At 45.6% G+C, this 13648-nt stretch overlaps 4 non-coding genes across 4 annotated transcripts; all 4 read right to left on the reverse strand.

Moving 5' to 3' along the window:
* Positions 1 to 4432: 4432 nt before the first annotated feature.
* On the reverse strand, positions 4433 to 4514 carry TRNAS-CGA (transfer RNA serine (anticodon CGA)). Its single transcript has one exon. It is a non-coding gene; the product is annotated as a tRNA-Ser (tRNA).
* Positions 4515 to 6668: 2154 nt separating this feature from the next.
* Positions 6669 to 6750, reverse strand: TRNAS-AGA (transfer RNA serine (anticodon AGA)). The gene has a single exon. It is a non-coding gene; the product is annotated as a tRNA-Ser (tRNA).
* A 1741-nt stretch (positions 6751 to 8491) lies between these two features.
* On the reverse strand, positions 8492 to 8573 carry TRNAS-CGA (transfer RNA serine (anticodon CGA)). The gene has a single exon. It is a non-coding gene; the product is annotated as a tRNA-Ser (tRNA).
* Positions 8574 to 8708: 135 nt separating this feature from the next.
* On the reverse strand, positions 8709 to 8790 carry TRNAS-AGA (transfer RNA serine (anticodon AGA)). Its single transcript has one exon. It is a non-coding gene; the product is annotated as a tRNA-Ser (tRNA).
* Positions 8791 to 13648: the final 4858 nt, after the last annotated feature.

The following is a 13648-nucleotide window of genomic DNA, read 5'->3' on the forward strand; positions in this document are numbered from 1 at the left end:
CCCCATCTACTGTTAGGTGGTGACTTCAACTTGGTGGCACATTCTAAGCTGGATAGAAGCCGGGTGGTGAGTACTGCTAATGCCTTTCCGAGATCCCTTGTCCGTCTGCTCGGTTCCCATCAACTACTCGACACATGGCGCGCCCATAATGTGGGTGCCAGAGACTATACATTTATTCCCATCCTCACGACAGCTATTCCAGACTGGATTATATATTTAGCACTCCGGTACTGTTAGCTAATTCATCTAAGGCTTGTATTATCCCGTGCCCCTGGTCGGATCATCAGGCGGTGTCGTTCTCGGTAGCACATATAGGTATAGCCCCATCCCAGGCCTCGTGGCGCATTAATGATTCTATGCTTTCGGATCCGGCTCTGGTGGCGGAGATTGCAGAGCACATAAAGGAATATTTTACTTTAAATGACGTTGAGGACATCTCCCCCTCCACCCTTTGGGCCGCTCATAAGGCGGTCCTCAGGGGTCGTTTGATCTCTATAGCGGCCATGCAGAAGAAACAGAGACTACATGACATCTCCAGACTTACTGAAGAATTAGCGAAACTATATCACACTCATGGCCACTCCCATTCCCCTGACATATTCGCACAGATCCTGACTAAAAGAGCGGAACTAGACACACTTCTCTCTGGGCAGACGGAGAAGGCGTTGAGGTGGTCAAGGGCTAAATTTTTATTGCACAGTAACTCGGCTTCTGCGATGTTCGCCAGGAAGTTGAATGCTACTATGAGACCGCCACACACTTACAAACTCAGGAACGCAGGGGGCGAATTGGTATCTCATCCGGCAGAGGTTTTGGGACTGTTTTCTAAATTTTACCAGGACTTGTTGGCAGCCCCGACCCCCACGCCGGGTCTAGCTGTTAAAGATTGGCTTGATGGCCTTCCCCTCCCCTCCCTGACTGAGGAGCAAACTCTGGCTTTGAATGCCCCTTGCAGTACGGAGGAACTCCAGACAATCATTTCATCACTGAAACCCTCTAGGGCCCCTGGTCCAGACGGTTTTACCTCTATATATTATAAAAAATTTTCACCCCAACTACTTCCCTATTTGGCGAAATTGTTTAATTTTGTTTTAACAGGCCACACTTTCCCCGAGGACATGCTTCTCGCGAACATGTCCTTGATCCCCAAACCGAACAAAGACCACTCCCTCCCCCAAAATTATAGACCAATTTCGGTTATTAATAATGATTTGAAAATATTTGGCCGCCTATTGGCAAATAGACTTTCTAATATTATCCCCACTCTGATATCCCCAGACCAGACCGGATTTATCCCTTCTCGCCAACTTACAGACAATATCCGTCTTACCACTAATATTATTCAGGACGCCAATTTATTCTCTAAAAAGGTGCTACTGCTAAGCTTAGATATCCATAAGGCGTTTGATAGCGTCACCTGGCCTTATCTGGAATCTGTCCTGTCTAGGTTCGGGTTTGGGGGGGCTTTTGTGCACGGCTTTAGGGCTCTGTACCATCGCCCCTGCACCCGAATTAAACTCCCGGGATGTTCCTCTGACTATTTTCCGCTTGGCAGGGGGACTAGGCAGGGTTGCCCCCTCTCCCCCCTGCTATTTGCCCTGGCGGTGGAGCCGCTTGCCAGGGCGATATGTCTACACCCTGATATCAAGGGATATTCTAAGGGGGATCAGGTTTTCACACTGAGTATGTATGCAGACGATGTACTATTATTTTTATCAGACCCTGTGGTCTCGCTGCCGAATCTGATCCCCCTGTTGAATTCATTCCATGGCATGTCTGGTCTGGGCGTCAATCTTGCTAAGTGTGCGGCCCTTCCTATTAACATTCCCAATGCCACTCTTGCAGGTATACAGGCGAGCTTTGGTTTTACATTGTGCTGCGACTCGTTGCCCTATTTGGGTATCAAGTTGGCTGCTTCCTTACCTAAAATGTATTATGCAAATTATCCCAAAGCCTTTGCCCAGGTCACACAATTATTGCGATCATGGGATAGTTATCGGATATCCTTTATGGGTAGAATCCAGGCTATCAAAATGACTATCCTCCCGAAGCTTTTATTTTTTTTTAGAGCACTGCCTCTATATGTCTCCCGGAACACGATTGATGGTATACAGAAAGAGATCAATCGGTTCGTTTGGCAAAACAAAAAACCTAGACTGCACAAGACGCTACTTTTCAGGCCAGCGGTCCGTGGGGGTCTGGGGCTCCCTCATCTATGGTTATATTACCTCGCGGCCAGGCTGGTGCAGATGGCGCAGTGGCATTATCCCCCGGGTACGGTCTCATGGCTTCAATTTGAGAGATCCTCGGTGCACCCTTTCTACCTCCCGGGCCTTCTGTGGTTGGATGGGGTTCGCCCCAAACAATTAGCTACTTTGAATGGAGTGGTAGCACAATCCCTTCAACTCTGGTCTTTATACAAAAAGCGATATGCCCTGTGCCCACCCTGCCCCGGCCTGGCCTCTTTTTTGGGGGACCCTAGATTCCCGCCGGCTTTTTCGGCACCGGAGAGCTTTGAGGGTTGGTCTCAGAAAGACCTGGTTACCCTTGAGGTCCTTTCCCAAGAACAGCCGTTTTGTACCTTTGCTTCTCTCCAGGAGCAGTTCGGGTTGCCCAGAGAAGATTTTTATAAATACCTGCAGGTTCGGCATTTCTACGCCACTCATTACTTGAAGTGGGGGCTTCCCCCTCCTAATGATTTTGAAAAGATTTGTAAGTCCTCATCTAGGGATCGGGGAAATATCTCCTGGTTGTACCGTTCTCTTGGAGAGGTACAGCTACAGGCTAAATCACAGGCTATGCTAGGTTGGGAGAGGGAGGTTGGCTTCGAAATGACCCCGGAGGAATGGGAAGATGTGATTTCAAACATGCGTAAATGCACGAAATCGTTGGCGGTCAGGGAAACTGCATTAAAACTGCACACTAGATGGTACTATACCCCTGCCAGGCTACATAGATTTTGCCCACTGGTCCCGGGGAGCTGCTTTCGTGGATGTCCGGAGCCGGGCTCCTTCTCCCATATCTTTTGGGGCTGTGGGGTACTGCAGCCCATTTGGCAACGGGTCGCTGATAAATTATTCCAGGTTACGGGCTCTAATATTGAAATCACGTGCCGGATTGGCCTTTTATTTGCTGACATCCCGGGACTAACTCCCCCGGCTCAGAAATTAGCCCATACACTAGTCAATGCAGTTCATTGGACTGTGGCGTTGCACTGGAGATCCCCGGGGGTTCCTTGGGAACAAGTTTTGCAGCGCATGGAGTCGATTAAGCTCATGGAGCGATTACACCACACTTTGCAAGACTCCATGCAGATTTTTGATCGTAAATGGTCCGTTTGGACTTCTCTGCAATGGATAACCCCAAGGCCTGACAGTCCGGCTGAGCACAGTGTTTAATGACAGGGTATATGAAGGTTTTTGATGACATTCACTTGTGGTAGCATTTTGGTTTTCTTTTTAGTTTTTCTTTTCTTTTCTTACTTTTTTCTTTACTTTGTTTGATTTTTCTTCTATTTTCACTCAATGAGGTACAAGGTTTCAGCGGAATTTTTCTATGAGTTCTCTTTGTTGGGATTAGCATACCACTCTATGTCATATCAGAGTATCAATGATTTATTGTTGTTACATTGTATGCTATTCTCTCTGATTACTTTTGTACCGATTGACCTTTTTTATTGTATATGTTTCAATAACCTTTAATAAAAACCGTTTGTAAACAAAAAAAGCTCCTATTCTTTAGAAGACGATGATTCGAAGAATTGCAATGCAAGTATCTCCCTGCTTTTGCTTTATTCACTCTGTTGATCTGTGCTTTCTTCTGCTGATTCTTAAATATATTGCCCCACCACAGGGGGCAGCAGGGACATAATTAAGAATTGTCTCTTTAAGGACCCTTTCACACAGGCAGCTTCAATTACCATCACCAGGGGTCTGTAAGCTGATTGGAGAAAAGCGGGCCGGATGACAGGTCTGTGTCTGCTCAATTTTAGCAATGCTTTTCTATTGTTTGGAAGGCAACTATTTTCACCACGATACCACCAACAACCCATGGAAAATACCAGCTAGAGAGACATAAACAAGAACGTGTTTGATGTAGACCGATAAAGTAGATCTAAATTCAAAGCTCTATTTTGTAGGGAACATCTTAAATTTGCGCCTAAGAAGTAGCCTGGAAATGTTAGCTATTGCCTTAAAGATTGTGCTGCCCTTCTTCTGCTTAGGTTCTGCAGTTTCATAGCTGTATATGTACAGTGTCAGAAAATCTAATACACTGCTGGCCTTTAGTACTAGTGTAATGAGATTTGGTTATGCCACTGCTGGCCTTTGTTTTCTTTGCTGGAGAGAAAGCTGCAAATGAAGATTTGAAGCGTAAGGAATGCGCCTGTTGAATTCATAAAGTCAGACCTTTGCAGAACTGTCCAAGAACATTCCGTAGTTGGCAGGATTTGAACCTGCGCAGGGAGACCCTAATGGATTTCGAGTCCATCGCCTTAACCACTCGGCCACAACTACACATGGGTTAGGCTTACCTTTGAGACATGGAAAAGGTTAAGTAGATTTGTGACTTGAGGTAGCAGTGAGCTTTGTGCCAATTGACTCAGGAGAATTCAAAAAAACAACACATGATTGAAAATGATCAAAGCAGAACATAGTCGGCAGGATTTGAACCTGCACGGGGAAACCCCAATGGATTTCTAGTCCATCGCCTTAACCACTCGGCCACGACTACCTACTGTGGTACTTCAGAGAGGTTGTTTGTAAGCTGAAGAAGCTCTAGGAAAAACTTCCATTGAAGTCACACTAAGTATAAGGTGAAGATCTAAGCACACGTCTTGTGGTGGAGGGCAAGTCTTCCATAGTGTTTGAATGACTAAAGAACAGACTGACAAATGCCCACAGAAAGGCATTATACATTCAGCTTATAAAAATAGAACTTTTCAGTATTTGTGAAAAACATAGTACCATACGTTCTAAACTTTTGGCTTGTGGCATGAAAAGACTCTGGTCTGGAAACCTGAGGAAATGCTTATATGATGAAAAACCATCCCACTGGAAGTTCTACTACCTGGAGATGGCTAATATTCCTTCATCCTTGCTCTATGTGCTCCAACCTTCCCACACCTGTGTGCTCTGTGTACATTTTAGGTTGAAAAATGCTTTGCAACTAATCCAAGCCACTTCTTTAGAGAAAAGAAGACACTTCTGTACTGTGGGCATTCCTAACCTGAAGCAAGAGTGCATATGTTGTCCATGACAATAACACAAGCCACTTGCAGTACAGGAACCATAACTGCTGAGAGTCATATCTTCATGGGACAATCCAAGAACAGACCGTATAGTTGGCAAGATTTTAACCTGTGCAGGGAGACCCCCATTTAGACAATCCAAGAACAGACTGTAGTTGGCAGGATTATGAAGCTGGAGCAGAGAGACCCCACAATAGAGTTCATATCCATTGCCTTACCCACTCGGCCACAACTACAATCATGTCTATATGGCCTACCTTGACCACATGGAAGAGGCTAACTTTGAAGTGCAAGGCTTTGCTTTTTCAGTTCAGACCTACCACCCTAATGCCCCGAACGCTCTACTGTCTTGGACCCACAGCCCGTCTTTCGACAAAGTTCTGGCACCCTTTGTATGGACCATGTCCCTCTGCTGGGTGCCTTCCTGAGCACACCGATTTATGCCTGCACTGTTGGGGTGGAGTGATCTCCTGACCAACAGTGAAGGCATAATTCCAGTAGGGAAGCAGGGTATAAAGCTCCTATTCTTTAGAAGACGATGATTCGAAGACTTGCAATGCAAATATCTCCCTGCTTTTGCTTTATTCACTCTGTTGATCTGTGCTTTCTTCTGCTGATTCTTGAATATATTGCCCCACCACAGGGGGCAGCAGGGACATAATTAAGAATTGTCTCTTTAAGGACCCTTTCACACAGGCAGCTTCAATTACCATCACCAGGGGTCTGTAAGCTGATTGGAGAAAAGCGGGCCGGATGACAGGTCTGTGTCTGCTCAATTTTAGCAATGCTTTTCTATTGTTTGGAAGGCAACTATTTTCACCACGATACCACCAACAACCCATGGAAAATACCAGCTAGAGAGACATAAACAAGAACGTGTTTGATGTAGACCGATAAAGTAGATCTAAATTCAAAGCTCTATTTTGTAGGGAACATCTTAAATTTGCGCCTAAGAAGTAGCCTGGAAATGTTAGCTATTGCCTTAAAGATTGTGCTGCCCTTCTTCTGCTTAGGTTCTCCAGTTTCATAGCTGTATATGTACAGTGTCAGAAAATCCAATACACTGCTGGCCTTTAGTACTAGTGTAATGAGATTTGGTTATGCCACTGCTGGCCTTTGTTTTCTTTGCTGGAGAGAAAGCTGCAAATGAAGATTTAAAGCGTAAGGAATGCGCCTGTTGAATTCATAAAGTCAGACCTTTGCAGAACTGTCCAAGATTTGAACCTGCGCAGGGAGACCCTAATGGATTTCGAGTCCATCGCCTTAACCACTCGGCCACAACTACACATGGGTTAGGCTTCCCTTTGAGACATGGAAAAGGTTAAGTAGATTTGTGACTTGAGGTAGCAGTGAGCTTTGTGCCAATTGACTCAGGAGAATTCAAAAAAACAACACATGATTGAAAATGATCAAAGCAGAACGTAGTCGGCAGGATTTGAACCTGCGCGGGGAAACCCCAATGGATTTCTAGTCCATCGCCTTAACCACTCGGCCACGACTACCTACTGTGGTACCTAAGAGAGGTTGTTTGTAAGCTGAAGAAGCTCTAGGAAAAGCTTCCATTGAAGTCACACTAAGTAGAAGGTGAAGATCTAAGCACACGTCTTGTGGTGGAGGGCAAGTCTTCCATAGTGTTTGAATGACTAAAGAACAGATGGACAAATGCCCACAGAAAGGCATTATACATTCAGCTTATAAAAATAGAACTTTTCAGTATTTGTGAAAAACATAGTACCATACGTTCTAAACTTTTGGCTTGTGGCATGAAAAGACTCTGGTCTGGAAACCTGAGGAAATGCTTATATGATGAAAAACCATCCCACTGGAAGTTCTACTACCTGGAGATGGCTAATATTCCTTCATCCTTGCTCTATGTGCTCCAACCTTCCCACACCTGTGTGCTCTGTGTACATTTTAGGTTGAAAAATGCTTTGCAACTAATCCAAGCCACTTCTTTAGAGAAAAGAAGACACTTCTGTACTGTGGGCATTCCTAACCTGAAGCAAGAGTGCATATGTTGTCCATGACAATAACACAAGCCACTTGCAGTACAGGAACCATAACTGCTGAGAGTCATATCTTCATGGGACAATCCAAGAACAGACCGTATAGTTGGCAAGATTTTAACCTGTGCAGGGAGACCCCCATTTAGACAATCCAAGAACAGACTGTAGTTGGCAGGATTATGAAGCTGGAGCAGAGAGACCCCCACAATAGAGTTCAAATCCATTGCCTTACCCACTCGGCCACAACTACAATCATGTCTATATGGCCTACCTTGACCACATGGAAGAGGCTAACTTTGAAGTGCAAGGCTTTGCTTTTTTAGTTCAGACCTACCACCCTAATGCCCCGAACGCTCTACTGTCTTGGACCCACAGCCCGTCTTTCGACAAAGTTCTGGCACCCTTTGTATGGACCATGTCCCTCTGCTGGGTGCCTTCCTGAGCACACCGATTTATGCCTGCACTGTTGGGGTGGAGTGATCTCCTGACCAACAGTGAAGGCATAATTCCAGTAGGGAAGCAGGGTATAAAGCTCCTATTCTTTAGAAGACGATGATTCGAAGACTTGCAATGCAAATATCTCCCTGCTTTTCCTTTATTCACTCTGTTGATCTGTGCTTTCTTCTGCTGATTCTTGAATATATTGCCCCACCACAGGGGGCAGCAGGGACATAATTAAGAATTGTCTCTTTAAGGACCCTTTCACACAGGCAGCTTCAATTACCATCACCAGAGGTCTGTAAGCTGATTGGAGAAAAGCGGGCCGGATGACAGGTCTGTGTCTGCTCAATTTTAGCAATGCTTTTCTATTGTTTGGAAGGCAACTATTTTCACCACGATACCACCAACAACCCATGGAAAATACCAGCTAGAGAGACATAAACAAGAACGTGTTTGATGTAGACCGATAAAGTAGATCTAAATTCAAAGCTCTATTTTGTAGGGAACATCTTAAATTTGCGCCTAAGAAGTAGCCTGGAAATGTTAGCTATTGCCTTAAAGATTGTGCTGCCCTTCTTCTGCTTAGGTTCTCCAGTTTCATAGCTGTATATGTACAGTGTCAGAAAATCCAATACACTGCTGGCCTTTAGTACTAGTGTAATGAGATTTGGTTATGCCACTGCTGGCCTTTGTTTTCTTTGCTGGAGAGAAAGCTGCACATGAAGATTTGAAGCGTAAGGAATGCGCATGTTGAATTCATAAAGTCAGACCTTTGCAGAACTGTCCAAGAACATGCCGTAGTTGGCAGGATTTGAACCTGCGCAGGGAGACCCTAATGGATTTCGAGTCCATCGCCTTAACCACTCGGCCACAACTACACATGGGTTAGGTTTCCCTTTGAGACATGGAAAAGGTTAAGTAGATTTGTGACTTGAGGTAGCAGTGAGCTTTGTGCCAATTGACTCAGGAGAATTCAAAAAAACAACACATGATTGAAAATGATCAAAGCAGAACGTAGTCGGCAGGATTTGAACCTGCGCGGGGAAACCCCAATGGATTTCTAGTCCATCGCCTTAACCACTCGGCCACGACTACCTACTGTGGTACCTAAGAGAGGTTGTTTGTAAGCTGAAGAAGCTCTAGGAAAAGCTTCCATTGAAGTCACACTAAGTATAAGGTGAAGATCTAAGCACACGTCTTGTGGTGGAGGGCAAGTCTTCCATAGTGTTTGAATGACTAAAGAACAGACGGACAAATGCCCACAGAAAGGCATTATACATTCAGCTTATAAAAATAGAACTTTTCAGTATTTGTGAAAAACATAGTACCATACGTTCTAAACTTTTGGCTTGTGGCATGAAAAGACTCTGGTCTGGAAACCTGAGGAAATGCTTATATGATGAAAAACCATCCCACTGGAAGTTCTACTACCTGGAGATGGCTAATATTCCTTCATCCTTGCTCTATGTGCTCCAACCTTCCCACACCTGTGTGCTCTGTGTACATTTTAGGTTGAAAAATGCTTTGCAACTAATCCAAGCCACTTCTTTAGAGAAAAGAAGACACTTCTGTACTGTGGGCATTCCTAACCTGAAGCAAGAGTGCATATGTTGTCCATGACAATAACACAAGCCACTTGCAGTACAGGAACCATAACTGCTGAGAGTCATATCTTCATGGGACAATCCAAGAACAGACCGTATAGTTGGCAAGATTTTAACCTGTGCAGGGAGACCCCCATTTAGACAATCCAAGAACAGACTGTAGTTGGCAGGATTATGAAGCTGGAGCAGAGAGACCCCACAATAGAGTTCAAATCCATTGCCTTACCCACTCGGCCACAACTACAATCATGTCTATATGGCCTACCTTGACCACATGGAAGAGGCTAACTTTGAAGTGCAAGGCTTTGCTTTTTCAGTTCAGACCTACCACCCTAATGCCCCGAATGCTCTACTGTCCTGGACCCACAGCCCGTCTTTCGACAAAGTTCTGGCACCCTTTGTATGGACCATGTCCCTCTGCTGGGTGCCTTCCTGAGCACACCGATTTATGCCTGCACTGTTGGGGTGGAGTGATCTCCTGACCAACAGTGAAGGCATAATTCCAGTAGAGAAGCAGGGTATAAAGCTCCTATTCTTCTTCCCTGACCTGTCCCCAGCAACTTTGGAAAAGAGGAGGAATCTTAAAGAGGTCACAGCGGCTCTGCAAACGGCGAGAATCAGGTACCGCTGGGGGTTTCCTTTCAAATTGCAAGTCCCTCACAATGGAACAACCCATACGGTCACCACTTTGCAAGGCGGCAAGGAGTTACTTATCAAACTCGGCCTGCTGGCTCCAGAGCAACCTCAGAGGCTTCCTTCTACCCCTCGTCCTTCGCCCATTTGGGCTACCCCGTCTCCACAGCGAGATCGCAGACGACAGCGTCAAGAGCTCCGAGACTTGCAAATGTGATCACCTTTGAAGATCGTCCGGATGAGTGAGCTCCCTCTTCTGAGAATTTTTGCTGAGCTACCAGTTATGCTACCGGTTTTCCCTGGTTTTCGTGAATATTTTTAGTTTTCCTTTTTTTTCGCATTCCCGTTTTGATATATGCTTCGATCACCCTTGTTTTATTTTCCTGATGAATGGTTGGCGCCTTTTTCACCAGAACTACTCTCACTGCTCGCGCTTAGGTGTCCCCCTGCTCTTTCTATTTAGTGCCTGGTGACCCCGGTCTTTACTGCCATCAAGATTCGGGTTCCGGATTTTGGATCCTGGGTTCTGGAATCGCACTGCATTTTAGCTTGACAGTGCCTACGGAATAGAGCATTGGACTTTAAGAGTCCACTTGACTGATGACTGATGTTATTTTTATCGGGGGTATCCACGAGTTTGGTTTTGTCTTTGGTATACCCCCGAAGCCATGGTGTTTCACTAATGCTTGGTTTTTCTTTTTTCTTTTCAAATGTTTTTTTAGTTTATTGTCTTTTCTTTTACCACATGTGAATTTATCTTCAGATTGGTATTGGGTGCCCTGCCATCCAGAAATGTACTTTAGTATACTGTTATTGGGCCTATTAATAGCGTTCTCCTTCCTCCTGTCATGGGTCTTAAAATAATCTCCCATAATGTAGAGGGCTTCAATGCTCCTCATAAGCGTAGGAAAGCATTCCGGTATTATAGACATATGGGGGGGGATATATTGTTTCTACAAGAAACGCATTTCTCTGAAACTAATCACCCTCGTTTCTTTGACCGACATTACAGGCAACATTATTTCACCACTTTTAGCTCGAAATCTAAGGGGGTGGCTATATTTATTAGAAACTCAGTTAGGTTGGAGGTTAAACACGTCTATAAAGATCCCCATAGTAGATTTATCATCCTGCAGGGTTTGTTGAATGGTAAGGAGATTACTTTGGCTAATGTTTATGCTCCTAATACCTCGCAGGCATCTTTTTTTATTTCTTTTTTCCAGATTTTGGACAGATACCTTTCCCCCCATCTACTGTTAGGTGGTGACTTCAACTTGGTGGCACATTCTAAGCTGGATAGAAGCCGGGTGGTGAGTACTGCTAATGCCTTTCCGAGATCCCTTGTCCGTCTGCTCGGTTCCCATCAACTACTCGACACATGGCGCGCCCATAATGTGGGTGCCAGAGACTATACATTTATTCCCATCCTCACGACAGCTATTCCAGACTGGATTATATATTTAGCACTCCGGTACTGTTAGCTAATTCATCTAAGGCTTGTATTATCCCGTGCCCCTGGTCGGATCATCAGGCGGTGTCGTTCTCGGTAGCACATATAGGTATAGCCCCATCCCAGGCCTCGTGGCGCATTAATGATTCTATGCTTTCGGATCCGGCTCTGGTGGCGGAGATTGCAGAGCACATAAAGGAATATTTTACTTTAAATGACGTTGAGGACATCTCCCCCTCCACCCTTTGGGCCGCTCATAAGGCGGTCCTCAGGGGTCGTTTGATCTCTATAGCGGCCATGCAGAAGAAACAGAGACTACATGACATCTCCAGACTTACTGAAGAATTAGCGAAACTATATCACACTCATGGCCACTCCCATTCCCCTGACATATTCGCACAGATCCTGACTAAAAGAGCGGAACTAGACACACTTCTCTCTGGGCAGACGGAGAAGGCGTTGAGGTGGTCAAGGGCTAAATTTTTATTGCACAGTAACTCGGCTTCTGCGATGTTCGCCAGGAAGTTGAATGCTACTATGAGACCGCCACACACTTACAAACTCAGGAACGCAGGGGGCGAATTGGTATCTCATCCGGCAGAGGTTTTGGGACTGTTTTCTAAATTTTACCAGGACTTGTTGGCAGCCCCGACCCCCACGCCGGGTCTAGCTGTTAAAGATTGGCTTGATGGCCTTCCCCTCCCCTCCCTGACTGAGGAGCAAACTCTGGCTTTGAATGCCCCTTGCAGTACGGAGGAACTCCAGACAATCATTTCATCACTGAAACCCTCTAGGGCCCCTGGTCCAGACGGTTTTACCTCTATATATTATAAAAAATTTTCACCCCAACTACTTCCCTATTTGGCGAAATTGTTTAATTTTGTTTTAACAGGCCACACTTTCCCCGAGGACATGCTTCTCGCGAACATGTCCTTGATCCCCAAACCGAACAAAGACCACTCCCTCCCCCAAAATTATAGACCAATTTCGGTTATTAATAATGATTTGAAAATATTTGGCCGCCTATTGGCAAATAGACTTTCTAATATTATCCCCACTCTGATATCCCCAGACCAGACCGGATTTATCCCTTCTCGCCAACTTACAGACAATATCCGTCTTACCACTAATATTATTCAGGACGCCAATTTATTCTCTAAAAAGGTGCTACTGCTAAGCTTAGATATCCATAAGGCGTTTGATAGCGTCACCTGGCCTTATCTGGAATCTGTCCTGTCTAGGTTCGGGTTTGGGGGGGCTTTTGTGCACGGCTTTAGGGCTCTGTACCATCGCCCCTGCACCCGAATTAAACTCCCGGGATGTTCCTCTGACTATTTTCCGCTTGGCAGGGGGACTAGGCAGGGTTGCCCCCTCTCCCCCCTGCTATTTGCCCTGGCGGTGGAGCCGCTTGCCAGGGCGATATGTCTACACCCTGATATCAAGGGATATTCTAAGGGGGATCAGGTTTTCACACTGAGTATGTATGCAGACGATGTACTATTATTTTTATCAGACCCTGTGGTCTCGCTGCCGAATCTGATCCCCCTGTTGAATTCATTCCATGGCATGTCTGGTCTGGGCGTCAATCTTGCTAAGTGTGCGGCCCTTCCTATTAACATTCCCAATGCCACTCTTGCAGGTATACAGGCGAGCTTTGGTTTTACATTGTGCTGCGACTCGTTGCCCTATTTGGGTATCAAGTTGGCTGCTTCCTTACCTAAAATGTATTATGCAAATTATCCCAAAGCCTTTGCCCAGGTCACACAATTATTGCGATCATGGGATAGTTATCGGATATCCTTTATGGGTAGAATCCAGGCTATCAAAATGACTATCCTCCCGAAGCTTTTATTTTTTTTTAGAGCACTGCCTCTATATGTCTCCCGGAACACGATTGATGGTATACAGAAAGAGATCAATCGGTTCGTTTGGCAAAACAAAAAACCTAGACTGCACAAGACGCTACTTTTCAGGCCAGCGGTCCGTGGGGGTCTGGGGCTCCCTCATCTATGGTTATATTACCTCGCGGCCAGGCTGGTGCAGATGGCGCAGTGGCATTATCCCCCGGGTACGGTCTCATGGCTTCAATTTGAGAGATCCTCGGTGCACCCTTTCTACCTCCCGGGCCTTCTGTGGTTGGATGGGGTTCGCCCCAAACAATTAGCTACTTTGAATGGAGTGGTAGCACAATCCCTTCAACTCTGGTCTTTATACAAAAAGCGATATGCCCTGTGCCCACCCTGCCCCGGCCTGGCCTCTTTTTTGG

The sequence above is a fragment of the Lithobates pipiens genome, unplaced genomic scaffold (genome assembly GCF_037356315.1).
Source record: "Lithobates pipiens isolate NorthernLeopardFrog02 unplaced genomic scaffold, aLitPip1_a1.2 Scaffold_18, whole genome shotgun sequence".
Lineage (NCBI taxonomy): Eukaryota > Metazoa > Chordata > Amphibia > Anura > Ranidae > Lithobates > Lithobates pipiens.